This window comes from Seriola lalandi, unplaced genomic scaffold (genome assembly GCF_002814215.2).
Source record: "Seriola lalandi dorsalis isolate HSWRI2012SDOR001 ecotype SW California unplaced genomic scaffold, Sedor1 jcf7180002054658, whole genome shotgun sequence".
In the NCBI taxonomy this organism is placed as follows: Eukaryota; Metazoa; Chordata; class Actinopteri; order Carangiformes; family Carangidae; genus Seriola; species Seriola lalandi.
In genome coordinates, this window is record NW_019525211.1 from 1,172,102 (window position 1) to 1,185,729 (window position 13,628).

General features: G+C 43.7%; 1 protein-coding gene and 1 long non-coding RNA gene across 6 annotated transcripts in view; both read right to left on the minus strand.

Moving 5' to 3' along the window:
* Window positions 1-13,628, minus strand: part of pcdh7b (protocadherin 7b) — a 109,640-nt gene that overhangs the window by 76,278 nt on the left and 19,734 nt on the right. The gene's annotated exons all lie outside the window — the stretch shown is intronic.
* LOC147818279 (uncharacterized) lies at window positions 3,699-5,256 on the minus strand. The gene is made up of 2 exons (XR_015438127.1): window positions 5,087-5,256; window positions 3,699-4,825 (listed from the first exon to the last, which is right to left on the minus strand). It is a non-coding gene; the product is annotated as an uncharacterized LOC147818279 (long non-coding RNA).

Genomic DNA, 13,628 nt, shown 5'->3' on the forward strand with positions numbered 1-13,628 from the left:
TGGGGGGGTGGGAGTGTAGTGCCTCGAAAAGAAATCCCTCCGCACGTTATGTAAAATCACACAGATTTGTACTCTTTAACCCTCTACCCCACCCACCGATACCAACCTTACCAAGTACTGCTCTCCAGAAAACATTTCAAAAATGATGTTTGATGATAAGGAACTTATTGAGCTGTGCATTACTCGCTGCAGGCCTGGTGGGCCGAAACAGCAGTCAACAGGGGAGCGTCCTCTGCTTTTATACATAGAGGGAAGTTAGAACAAAAAAAAAAAGAAGAAGAAGAAAAAAAAAAGAGAGAGAGAGAGAGACGGGGGTAGAAAATGAGAGAAATGATTGATATTCCATCCCCGTCTTGTTTCAGTCAAGTAACAAAATTCCTCTTGCTGTTTCTCTATCTCTCTCTGTGTCTCTCTAACAACCCACGCCAGCAGCCAGGAAATGAGCCTGTTTTGTTTTGTTAGAAGATTTCTTTCTGGTTTTATTTCATTTTATATATTCTAAATAATAAAAATAAATAAATAAAAAAATGACAGCTGATTCGTCAACCTCTCCACAGTATTTCCAGCGCTGGTATATGTGCAGCTGTGTGTTGACTCCTGCGAGCTAAAGGTGCAAACCTGTGAGAGCCTCTGACTGGGAGATCATAGCGGGGGAACACGTGCCCCATGCCTCGCCGAGAAGGTTAACATCACTCCCTATGGTGCGGGGCTGGTGGGCGTGCGGGGCGCGCATGTATGTGTGCGCAGGCGTGCACGTGGATGCATTTCTGTGGCATCCATCAAACCTGAACAAATAAGTAATAACCGCGCCGATCGCTGCCAAAATTTCTCCCTGGTTTCGCATTCGTGGCTGCGCTCCCCGTAGCCTCTTCCTGCTTCCAAATCCCTCATGCTAACATCCCGGTTCCCTTTCGCCTTATCTCCTCCTCTCCTTAACAGCCTTCCCTCCTTTCTCTACAGTCATCTCTCCCTCACACACACACACACACATTACACTTAAAGGGAGTGTGTCTAAGATTATGAGTCTTTCTCTTTTCTTTTTTTTTTTTCTCTTTTTTCCTTTACGACCAGGGCCTGAAGTTGCCTCTGTCAGCACAATAAGGCCCTATAATGGATGGTAATCATTCAGCGAGCGTGGCGGCTACGGCTAGCTTGAAAAAAAAGAAGAAGAAGAAATAAAGTGAGTGAGTGAGAGAATGAGAGAGCGAGAGAGAAGCCTGGTTCCTACGCTGCTAATCTCAGCTAATGGCTTCTGCAGAGCCAGGAGAGAGCCATACGCACTAATAATGCAGCAGGGGAAGAAACTGAGGGATTGGGCACGTCGTGTGGAAGGGGGGGGTCAACTGAGTGTTCTGAAAGTGTGAGAGGGGGCAGTGAGTGTAAAGAGAGAGGGAGAGAGTGAGAGAGATGGAGGAAGGAGGTGGGGGGGAGTAAAGGAGGAAGGAAAAGGAAAGCAAAGTCAGCTTAAGCACAGGGTTTAATAGCATCATTATTATGGGGAGGCACCTACTATGGGATTTAGAGCCAGACACACACACACACACACACACACACATATGCACAAGTCAGTTTAAAGTCTTGTTCACCCAATGCTACGTATCACAGAGCCATTTATCAGCAAAGGCTAATAATGTTCAGGTATTTTCTGGCCAACATGAACATTTTTTTCAACAAAATAAGAATTATTTAGGAAATAACTCAACATTTTGGGGGGGGGGCATTAGGGGGGCAATAGAAATAGAAATATGACTGAACTTGTCCACTATAGGGAATTGGTTGAAGAAGGCTGTTATGGATTGATGGAAAGTTGTTAGCTTAGTAACAACCTTGGCTTTGCTCGTAGTTGGAGTGAAGATGTGGGTTATCTGTGCTGTTTGAAAGGTTTTAGGATCCACAGTGGATTGGATGTGGCTCCATTAATGCTTTCCACCTGAACATGGCTGTGACCTTTTGTACTAAGCATAACATCTGATATTTTTTATTTTATAAAAATAATAATAATAATCCAAAGCTAAAACCCTGTGGCAAGAGAAGACAGTGAATTTTATTTTTTAAACGCTAAGAAAAATGGATTAATCAGAAGAAGAAAAAAATGAAATATTTAAATTCAAGGCTGTAAACAATCATCGTTTGATAATGCAGTACATTGGCTAGTGTTGCAATGAGCACCATGCTTTGAGGGATTGGACGTTTGTCTAAAGGGATTAGCTCAGGGGATAAGCAGAATGTTTCCCGTATCTCTTTAGCCCAACTGAGCAGACAGACAGCAAAATAGTACTTGTTTGTGCCTGGCTCATTTTACATTTTCCAAATATATATTTATCCTTTTATCCAGTTTTCATCATCTGCAAGGTTATGCAAGCATGAGCAGAGACGGGGCTATGAGGTCGAACGCATGAAAGGCTGATACCAAATTACTGTTGTCCCGAGCTCATGCACATGCACATGCACAAGGACTGAGGCTGGGGATTGGAGGAGAGAGAACCAGCGGGCGTTTTTCTCTCATTACATCGCCAGCAGACACAGATGGCCGTGGCCATAGCAGGGGTGGGGGGGTGGGGGGGGGGGATCAAATCCGTTGGACAGCACCCAATGGGTGAGCCATGAGCCTTCCCATGGTCACAGACGACAGTAACTTGGGGAAAGAAAGCCTGAGAGAAGCGGCAAGAGCAAAGTGTGGCCGGTTTTCACTTTCTGCGGCGACGGTTGGTGAAAAAACTTCCAAGTATGCGAGAATAAAATTCAATTTGTCTGGAGAAAGAAGGAGTCGTCTTGCGCTGTCAGTGTCGCGTCAAATCAGCAGCGAGCAGCGGGTTTCACTTAGCGCTGATGGGAACATTTATCCACATCAACTTGGTCAGTCATCTTAAATAACTCTCGCAGAGGGGATTCACAATAGATGATGCGGTGGGGATTTTAAAGAAGGAACTGGCCTGAGTTTTAAAAAAAAAAAAGCAAAAAAAAAAAACCCTGCCTTTGAGTCTTTCAGCAGAAATAGGTCAAATTTTTGCATCGAGCACGGGGACAAAACAGCCGTCTTCTGTAATGTGTGAATAAAAAGGCACACGGAGGAGGAGGAGGAGGAAGAAAGAGTGTGTGTATGGTGGTGGTGGTGGTGACTTGAAACAGTGACACACAGAAGAAATGAAAGTAGGTGAAAAGTATGAGATAAAAGAGATGATAAAAAAGAGAGAGATGTGGGGATACGGAAGAAGAGGAAGCGTAAAGTAGCTTGCTGAGCTTTTTACAGTGATGTAATTATGTCATACCTATAAATGTGTGTGAGTGTGTGTGTGTGTGTGTGTGTGAGTGTGAGTGTGTGTGTCCACTTTTTTGGCTACACTATATATGACAGTGATGGAAAGTTTGAATGGTGGTTGGTTGGTCCACCACTGCTTCAGCGTTGTACGTAGCGCTTAAATGCTAGCACGCTCACAAGGGTCAGGGGGTGTTAGCATTGTTGCTGTGAAAATGGTTAGCATGCTGGTGTTAGCATTTCAGCCTCACAGAGCTGCTAGCATGGCTGTAGACTCTGAGACTAGTTTCCCCATGTTGCAGCGCTTACTATCATCCAATGCGTCATGTATAGCTACTTACAGAGGGCAGTAAGGAGATGGAACATGTTAGCACAATTACCCAGAAGGCATTTCCCTAAATGCTTCAAACATACCCCCCCTCCTTTTCTTTCTTCCTTCATCAGTATCGTTCAACCTCACTGTCTCTTCACCTCTATTTCTTTCTTCATCAGCCTCCTTCATGATGTCATCCTTGCTTTAAACATCCCTCTCCTCATCTCTGCCTGCCTCTCTTTCTCTTTTTCTTTCTCTTTCTCCTCCCACTCAAGCCTTTGTGACTCTGTGAAGACTGATGTGAGGCTGTTTAAGAGACGGAAAAAGAACATTCATCAACAAAGAGTTGCCTCGTCACTTCACTTGAAGTGTGTGTGACTGCACGCGTAAACAGCTAATACTATCAGAGGCATTTGACATCTGTGTCTGGGTGTGTGTGTGTGTGTGTGTGCGTGGCAGTGAGACTGGGTATAAACACACCTCCTTGAACCTGCCTCCACCTGCCGTGACTGACTGGAGGCAGTGTGTTGAATGCTCTCTGTTTCTTTCTTGTTGTTGACATTCAAACAGTGTAGTAGGTTTTGTTGCTAGTGAAGTGCCAGAGGTGGAATCCGTCTGGCATTATAAAGAAAATGTGTTGACAAAAGAATGCATTTCTCAAATACATGTACAGTTGAGAGCGCGTGCGAACATTCATGTGTATGTGTGTAGGACTAATACCCACAAAGGAGCCATGAATCATGTTTACACCCTCGGCGTCCGACCTTTCATCCATCATCGCAGTGTGTTGGTGTGCGCGCCTGTTTGTGCGCAGGTTGCTGCTCTCCTAATTTGACCAGAGAATGAGCGAATGTTATCATTTTCCTGCCCTTGACCTGTTCCCGCACCAGTAGACAGAAACACCAGATTGAGAAAAGATTGAATGAGGGGAGCGGAGAAAAAAAACTAAATAAACAGGAGACAGGAAGAAGAAAAAGAAAAAAAGAACAAGGGAAGAGAGGAAGATGCTGCTTCAGGCATCAAAACTACAAGGCAACTGCAGGGGAAGAATATTATAAATAGTTGAAACTGTTTTATTGTCTACTGAGGCTTTTTCTACCCACAATGGAAAATCTCATTTTCAATAACACAGCATGTTGCAAATATTAGATCTTCTCCGAGCCCAGGATGTCGCCATACTCATCACAAAGTGTCATCAGAAAAGAGTTATCCTCAGCGGATGGATTAGCTTCAGTCTTCCTCATGCAGACTTTGACCTTTAGGTTGTAAATTGCAGATGGTTATCAGGAGACAAGCAGAAAATAGAATGACAACCGAGGGGAATTTGATCCTCCCGGCTGAAACTTTAAATCTGTCAGATAAGTTTGAACCCCCGAAAAGTTTGTTAAAATGTGTCCATTTTCTCTTTTTCCCCCGTCAGTTTTTGACATTATCAGGTGTTCTAATGGGATCCCGGCTCATATATGTGTGTGTGTGTGTGTGTGTGTGTGTGTGTGTGTGTGTGTGCGAGCACGCACTTCACACGCCGTTTGATCTGGCTCTCGCCGAGGTGACATCCTGCTGCCAGTAACGAGGCCCGCTCTCGAGGAAGGAGAACCTGAGGTCAAAGAGGCGACTACAATTCCACGGGCTTTCATTTTAGCGCTCAGCTCAACCACCCCACCTGTCTTTGAGCTGAGATTAAAGACCTTCAAAAAAAATAGATAGAGAAAGAAAAAGAGGGGTGAAAGAGAGAGAGAGAGAGAGGGTTGGCGAAAAAAGTTCAATGACAAAAAAAAAAAAAAAACCCTCAGCTGTCAAAACTCAATGTCATTGTACCTCAAAAGGGAATTGGTAATTGGCCGGGAGAGCAGGGGAGAAGGGGACTGGAGAGAGGAAGGGACCAGGGTGAGGGGTTCTTCAGCTGTGTAACACCGTTGAGGTATTCTACACGCGTCGTCCGTAGCCCCAGGCAAAGAGAGGCCAGGTCGGCTGCAGAGGAGCCGCGCCTCAACAGCATAATTCTAAAACAGTATTGATGTCAAAAGGGGAATAGAACTCAGCACTTCCTATTGTTGTTGGGGTGTATAAAAGACAAAATGGTAGCCCTCCCACAGCAACGAGGGAAAGAAAAAAAAAAAAAAAGATGTTGGCATGACTCATAAAGAGTAACCGCTAGCTGCTGAATGGTTAACCTAATCACTTGCTGGGAACAGGGGAGGGAGTCTTCTGAATAGAGACAGAAATATTTCAACATAATTGTGTGGTCAAAAGCAAGATGTGCCAGGTGGAAGCGACGTGTTCACTCTTTGAAACACAATGGTGTTTTTTTTCTTATTTGCATGGGGAAATGCATCTATACCTCAGTAGGAGGTTCTAGTGTGGAACAAAAACGTTTGCCTACAAGAGACACTGACCGCTCCGGAGTTCAATGCTTTTATCGCCCCTTTGGAACTAATGATGATAGGGTGATGGCTTCTATTTATCCCTGTTCATGCCTGCCCTGCTCTTTAATTCCCATGTTGTGTGTAGTGCGCGGCGTTGGAACGCGTCGACTTCAGAGTTCAAGGGAGGCCAAGTCGAGCTGATCAAAGAGCAGACTGGGAGTGAGCATCACTTCAAAGGGCCAGTTGTATGGAGGCAGGTCAGACAATAGCTTAGCAAACAGGACACTTAACCAGGCTGGCACTGCTGGTTACTGAAGGTTTGACTAAAAGCTCAATTGCGTCAAATTAACACATTTTTGTTTGATTACGCTCCCATTTAGACCACAATCCAAATCAGTCCATTTATGTAATGACACTAGCGACATCATCTCTTCACAACAAACTCCACCTGCAGGGAAAGAGCTTCTTATTTAGTGATAATCAGTCCAGTCCAAATAAAGCAACCCCTTCCTTTCCCACTAGCGACAAAGGCCACTGATTAACTATTAAAACCTACATGTAAAAAAAAACTGCTTTGACATAAAAACTCCTTGTCGTCTTGTCTGAGGCCTCAGCCCTCACATCACCAAAACAAAGCAGCTTGTGACATGAAACATTTTCGTGATGAATATTTTAGCATCAAACCCTGGCAGGTTGAAAGCCACATCTCTGCAGTTTCCTTCACTCTCCGAATGCCAGCTTGTTTGGCTTAAGCCAGTCACTCAGTCTGACCTCCCACCTAATACTTCATTGGTAGATTTACTTTCTTTGGCCATTTGGATATTTTATTAAATCCTACAAGGTTTATCCAGATGGTCACTATCCAGTGTGTGTGACAGTCCAGAAAAAAAAAAAAAAGGCAGTAACAGGCAAAGAGCGGATTCACCCAGATATCTTTGCAGCTCTCTGCCTTTAATATTTCAAGGTTGTGAACATAATACTTGCATGCTCTGGGACAGAGAAACTCACTTCAAAGGAAGGGTGTGTTTAACCTAGAAAATACAGCAATTCAGTAAAATGGATAGTTTAAAAAAAAAAAAGTATGTATCTGATTCTGTCTGCACAGCCTAGGGTTCAGCTATGGACGCAAATTCAAAACTAGAAGAGGAAGCAAGGTGGGCACATGACAGCACAACTGTCAGGGAGCTCCAAGGGGGTTGATTTGAGCTCTGTATGTAGGGTACAGCGGCATCTGGGCTCATGCGAATGCGCACATGTGTGTGTGTGTGTGTCCATATAAAGACAGCGACACATAAGCTCCGCTGCCGCTTTTCAGCAAAGATGTAAAAATGATGCGGTCTGTGTGTGTTCCCTTTCTCTCCAGCCCTGCATCCACTGCCTCATCTTTTGTGCCTTTGACATGCTTGTACGTTCTGGGTTCTTTTTTCCACGGTGCTATGTCATGATCAATTTACCGCTCGGTACATGACGGCCCCTAGCGCCTCAGAGGATTTGAAGGACTTTGTGTGCAATCCCAGCCTGCTTCGCTTTCTCTCCCACATACAAAACGGGCATTTGTATTCTTATCCCGCTTTGGCCGCTGAGCGAGATTGTGTCCCAGCTTTTGCCTCTCTGATTCCAGGTTATTGTTTGGGAGAGAAATCACACCAAATCTTGCCGAGCAGACGCCAACTGGCGGCTCTCTCTCATTTTCACTCTATATATATATATCATTTTTTAGCCACTCTGCTTCCAACTGTGTGAGGTCGAGGGGGTCAATCTGGTAATCTTACAGAACTCTAGCTGTATGTGTGTACCTGTTTGCGTGTATGCATACTTGTGTGTGTGTGTGTGTGTGTGTGTGTGTGTGTGTGTGTTTGTGTGTGTGTATGCGTGCAGATCGAGAGAAAGCGAAAGCACTGAAGCATTTTGGAAAACATCAGGCTCAATCAGTGCTCATTTGTTCGGGGACCCTGAGAAACTGAGCTTATTGCTTCACAGTGACAGAGACAGAACCATTGATAAGTGCTGTTCTACACAACCGCAGTATGTTTGTGCACCTGTCTGCTTTTTTTTTTCTTTTTCTTCTTATTCTTTTGAAACGTGCTTCTGTCAGCACAGAACACAAATATGGCTCGGCATATGTTAAAACATAAAGCAACAATGTCCTCCATGTTCAATATCCCCCCCTCCCCCCCATCATTCAAGCTCGAACGCCCGCCAGAGATGGCCTTAAAGTTTTCTTGCGAAGAACACAACAAACCTAGAAAACATGTTAGCTTTCAGTAGTTCACTTTTTTTCTCTTTACTCTGAGAAATGGAGTAAAATGCTAAGTAGCCGCGCTAATAATCCACCGAAGCAAGAACATGCTTTCTAGGACATTTGCAATTCAACAACTGTCATCAGTGCTAATGCATACTACGCCACTGGCAAGGCTATGGCTGCCTGTGTGTGTGTGTGTGTGTGTGTGTGTGTGTGTGTGTGTGTGTGTGTGTGTGTGTGTGTGTAGGTGGGCTCACATTATTAAGCTGGCCGGGACTGAATGTATTCAACGCAACCTGCATCGTGTATTGCGTTGCTCATTCACTCCCCCCCCCCTTCCCTCCTTTTCTTTTTCTCTACCGTCATTCTTTTTACTCCTCTCTTCCTCATCCATCTATTCTTTCTTTCTTTCTCTCTTTCCTTCCATCTCTCTGTGATCCTGCAGCCACCTGGCGCGTGTCCCACAGTGGGGGAATTTTACAGCAGGCCTGTCTTTACTCTTCTTTCTAATTGAATAATGCACTGTAGTATAAAATCTCCCTCATTAAAACGGGGCCTTCTACGGATTAAAATGCTGAGGCGAACACATTTTCCGCATGCAAAGGTAACTTTAATGTATTCAGTTACCTCCAGTAATGAAGTGAAAATGAGACTTGACCCACGGACTCCAATTTATGTGTTCGCTAAGGGCTGGTGGCGCGCTCCGACCTCTTGCTACATGAGCGGGTCTATCGGACGCGTCACCCGCATCGCTGGACGCTGCGACGGCTAGTGCACGTCAGAACCTTTTCAAATGCTGCTGTTCGTCCCGCAACATTTCATACCCACCTCACAGCAGAATCTATGTTAATGTTTAAAGGAATATTAATCTGATCAATAACCGCCGTGCTATGTTTGTCAGTGCTCTCGGTACCCCCGAGGCAGCCAATGGAGAACATCCCCACGTGATCTACTGCAGCCTCGCAGACATCAATACTCCTCTTTTTTCATTATTTCTTTATTTTTATCAGTGCTAGTAGAAATACAGTTAACAGCACAGTACATTATGCTCTAGTAGTAGCATAGCAGTGATTAATAATTCAAGTCCAACATAATTTAGTTCACTAATTGGTCGGGATCGCCTCCCGAAAACATGTCCAAGCAGAAATGATTGCATATTTCTCTTTATTTATTTTGTTTATTTACACACTTAGTTATTTTTGATCCACACAAGATGAGTGTGCTAATGTGCTCTGGCTCTGGCGCACGATCTAGGTCTCTCCAGTCATCCATCCTTAGTGTTAGACCTACATTTAAATATATTACATCATGGTACAACTCCAGTAACTGGAGCAAGAGGACTAACAAAAACAAAACGGCGCAGTTAACCAGGAAACAGACTTGTATCATAGCTGTGTAGGTTGGCAGCTACAATAGCAGCTGACCTGAGATCAGCAACAGAGAAGAGGCAGCTGCTTCCTTCCACCAAGACCCGGCTCACGACAGAGACCGCTGGCCTCTGTCCTTCTTTTTACAGCCTATCTTAGCACATCCTGCCTGGGCACACAGTCAGCAAGTTTAATATCATTTATTTGCACAAAACCTACTGGGCAGACAGAGGGCAAAAAGCCATGAAAAGGGTGTCAAGCATGTGGACTCCAATGATAAAATTTGTTAACCAAACCTCTCTTCTTCCTTCTTCCCCCTTTTTTTTTTTTTCTTTCTGCCTCTCCTATTTGGAAAGCATAGAGAGAGACTGTAAACCCCATGGTATAATTTCAAATTAACCAACCTCATCCTAGTATGGATATGAGATTTCTTCGGCTAATATTGATATGCAGAGTTTTTCTCATTATCCCAGGCGAATGAAACCACTACAAACAACACCCGGGCAACCGTGTCTCATGCGAGGCATGGAGGAGAAGAAAAAAGAAGAAGAAAGAAAAGTTAATGTTTAATTTGGGAAAACAACGCCCTGACTAATGAATTTCCTAAGTTTGCTGCCTTGCTTACATCTCCTTGTTTGGCTTTGTTTTAATAGAGCATGCTGATTTAGAAAAATGAGGGGCAGCAAGAGCAGGGGCGGAGACAAGTGAAAAAAAAAAAAAAAAAGATGTTTGTGCAGAAAACACCTTATTTGGAATTTTCTGAGGTGATCCCACCGTGCTGAGCCAAACTGAAATGTTGGAGCTAAGTGTAAGACAAGAAACGGCTTACGTGAGGAGTACGCTGCCAGAGGCATTTTAATGATCTTTGGGGGACACACACACACACACACACACACACACTAAGAACGTGACCAACAGACGGTGCTCATCTGAGCCCCAGACATGAACTGAATTATGTCTGTATACAGAAGCTAACATCTCCTTGTAGCATCGCATAAATCTAGGGAAAAAGAGACAGGTAGCCGAGTGTCATGGGTGGCCTCAAAGATGTGAGGATATGAGCCGAAAAAGAAGAGTTCAGCTCGAGTTCATGACAGCGTCGCCAGTCTTTTCTGGAACTAATGTTTACTTTGAAAATAACTATATATCACACATAAAGTAGTTATTAATTATGCAACAGGAGTAGACATCACTTCCTTTAGATGTCCTGTATCTTATTTCTTTTGGGAAGGAGAATGTCTTTTTTTTATCACAGTGTGATTTTCTATCACTTTTCCTTAGAATATGCAGCACCAAAATTTATAGGTGACTCATACTTCTTCTCTGACTGTAGCGTTTCTGAAGCAACGTTTATAAAGGCTAAAGAAATGTCTGGAATTAAAAAAAAAAACAAAAAAAAAAAACAAACAACATTATGATATGAGCAGCCTGCCTGCGCCCAACGCCCCCTTCCCCAATTCCTCAGCTTTCAACTCCTGGCTCATCCCAGTTACTAGAAATACTGTACCTCTGAAGTGGAATGTGTAATGTTTTCCTTCTATTTCATGTAACATTTTCTTTTAATCGGACTGGATGTTCTCTTTTAATGTATGAACAAACTGTATGAACTGATCTCCGCAAATAAACGTACACTTAATGATTAAGCAAGATAAACATACTTTGTACCCTGGATGAAAGTTGAACTGTCTGCTTAAACATGTTGTATTTGATAGTCACTGTGTAAAAGTGCTGAGTTAGAGATTGGAGGGTGTCCAGACTCCAGGCTGCACCCTATTTGGCCAAATAGTAATGTGTTGATCCTTGCCTCTGCTTATGATCATTGTGTTGATTGCTGGTTGTTCATTCTAATTTGACATAGTGTTCAGTAATAAATCTTTGAATCTTGACAGACTCATTGTTGTCTGCTTTTCTCACCTTAGAGCAAAATTGCCTCTACAGAATAACTTTGCCGCGCGCTTTGACCTGGTTGCACTCATGAAAGGAAGGCGCCACAGCTACAGATGCACATACTGACGAGCTGCATGCTTTGCAAAGATAGAGAGAGAGAGAGAGAGAGAGAGAGAGAGAGAGAGGTTGAAGGTGCCTTGGTAGCTAATGCTAACCGTGTGCATACCTTCAGACCACATGACAGAAACAGAAGCCGCCGCCGTTGAATTCCACTTTGACAGCACGTCATTAACACTTGGCGCTGATACACACAAAAGGGATGGACGCGCCCTCTCAAACTCAAAACAACAAAAACAAAACAAAAAAAAAAACCCAGCACAGAAACAGTAGCAGCAGTGAATCCTGCCATCACAGCTCATTTTAAGAGATGTTAAGCCTGAAACTATTTCTGAGGTGTGAGCTTCACAACAACAACCGCTGCAGTGATAATCTGCCTCCAGCCTGTGAGGAGTTCCAGTTAAACCAGATATGCTCAGAGGGGGAGGGGGGTTTAGTGGTTGCACCACTCTCCAACCTGGCACCGAGCTTGGCCTAGTTAGGGAACCATTACCCTTGTCAGAACCTTCTGTCAACGTGAAAGCAACCTTGCTCATTCGCACGTCGTATTTTCACAGCACGTCATTTCCCAAACTGCGTGCCAGTACCATCTTCTAGTGGGGTTTGGAAACGACTGCAAACTCCCAGCGACGCTCTCAACTTTGACACAATTCAATACTTCAAAGACTTACTGCATATTACTCAGATATCACTGTTTGTTTAATAAAATAAAAGAGATTCATTTCCATCCACACACACACACACACAAGCACACACACACACACACAGACATCCCTGGAGGGTGAGAGGAATGTGTTTGTTCCAACTTAGCACAATAAATGCAATTACACTGGGTATTTAATGTTTTTTTCATGTTTTTTTTCTCCTCCTTTTGTACTTTTATAACAAGAGCCTTGTCAGTCTGTAATTAGTGATCACTGAGAGGAATCAAAAAAACAAGAAAGGCTTGTTTTTGTTGAGCTCCTTGCTTCTCTCCGTCTTCCTTTTTCTCCCCCGAGGGGGGGAAGACGCCTCGCACGCAATTTGATTCGGAGCCGCAGTTGACTTCAGACAACGTTAACTCTTGGAGACTCGTGCCCATATACGCTCGCAACCTTGTGAGATTTCTGCTATTAATAAAAGTCAACGTGGCCGTGGAGTGGATGAAACACTAAATAGCTTCTTTTTTTTTCACTTCCAAAAGGCCTTTGTCTCTGTGCTTTGATATATATATATATATCACTGTTTACAGAGGTGACACCAACAGAGGGCTGAAATCTTGAATATGTGTGGAAAAAAACACGTGTTTCGAAGCATTCATTTTATTTTCACTATATTGAATGTTAAATTAAGTTAAATTCATTAAGCGTGTTACGCAACTTGAGACTTCCCTTGGTAAAGAATCACGATTTTCCAAAAGTCTATGACACTGAACAGGAGAAAACTCTTAAATCAGCCTGTATAATACAGGCGCCCCGCTGCCAGCGCTCTCTCCTGCTGCGTATCTTTAGCTGATCTCCGCTCTTTGTGTTATAAGAGCTGTGCTAAACTACAGTAACTCAGACAGCTGGCCCTCCTGGAGATGTTTTCTGGCCTGAGTTATTGTTTATCAAATCCAGATCCTCTCAGAAAACGCTATGAAAACAGCACGGAAGAAAAGCTTTTTTAGACTGTCGGTGAAGTGAAAGGTCAGGAATGTTTCACTGACAAACAAAAATAAGGCGAAGACATCCTTAAAGATACAGAATTTTACAAGGTACAGAAGGGGAATAATTTGCCTAAAGCAGCCGTAACACCGTGTGGGGAGGAGGTGGTGCAAAGGTGGATAAAACTTGTGCCTCATGAATTTGTGTTTAAGTGCTGTTGACACATCTGGCGGACAGGTCCACACGGGAGAGTGTTAGAAAAAGGTAACGGCAGCGGCACCACATAGCAACAAGAACCCGGGGTTACATCAATCTCAGATGGACTGAATGCGAAAGAAAATGTTTTTGATTTTAAAAAAAAAAGGTATATATTTCTGTCTGTTCTGTCAGAGCCAACAGTTTTCTCCGTCGTTGTGACTTGTGAGGCTGACAGGAACGGCCGTCTAGACAAGGGC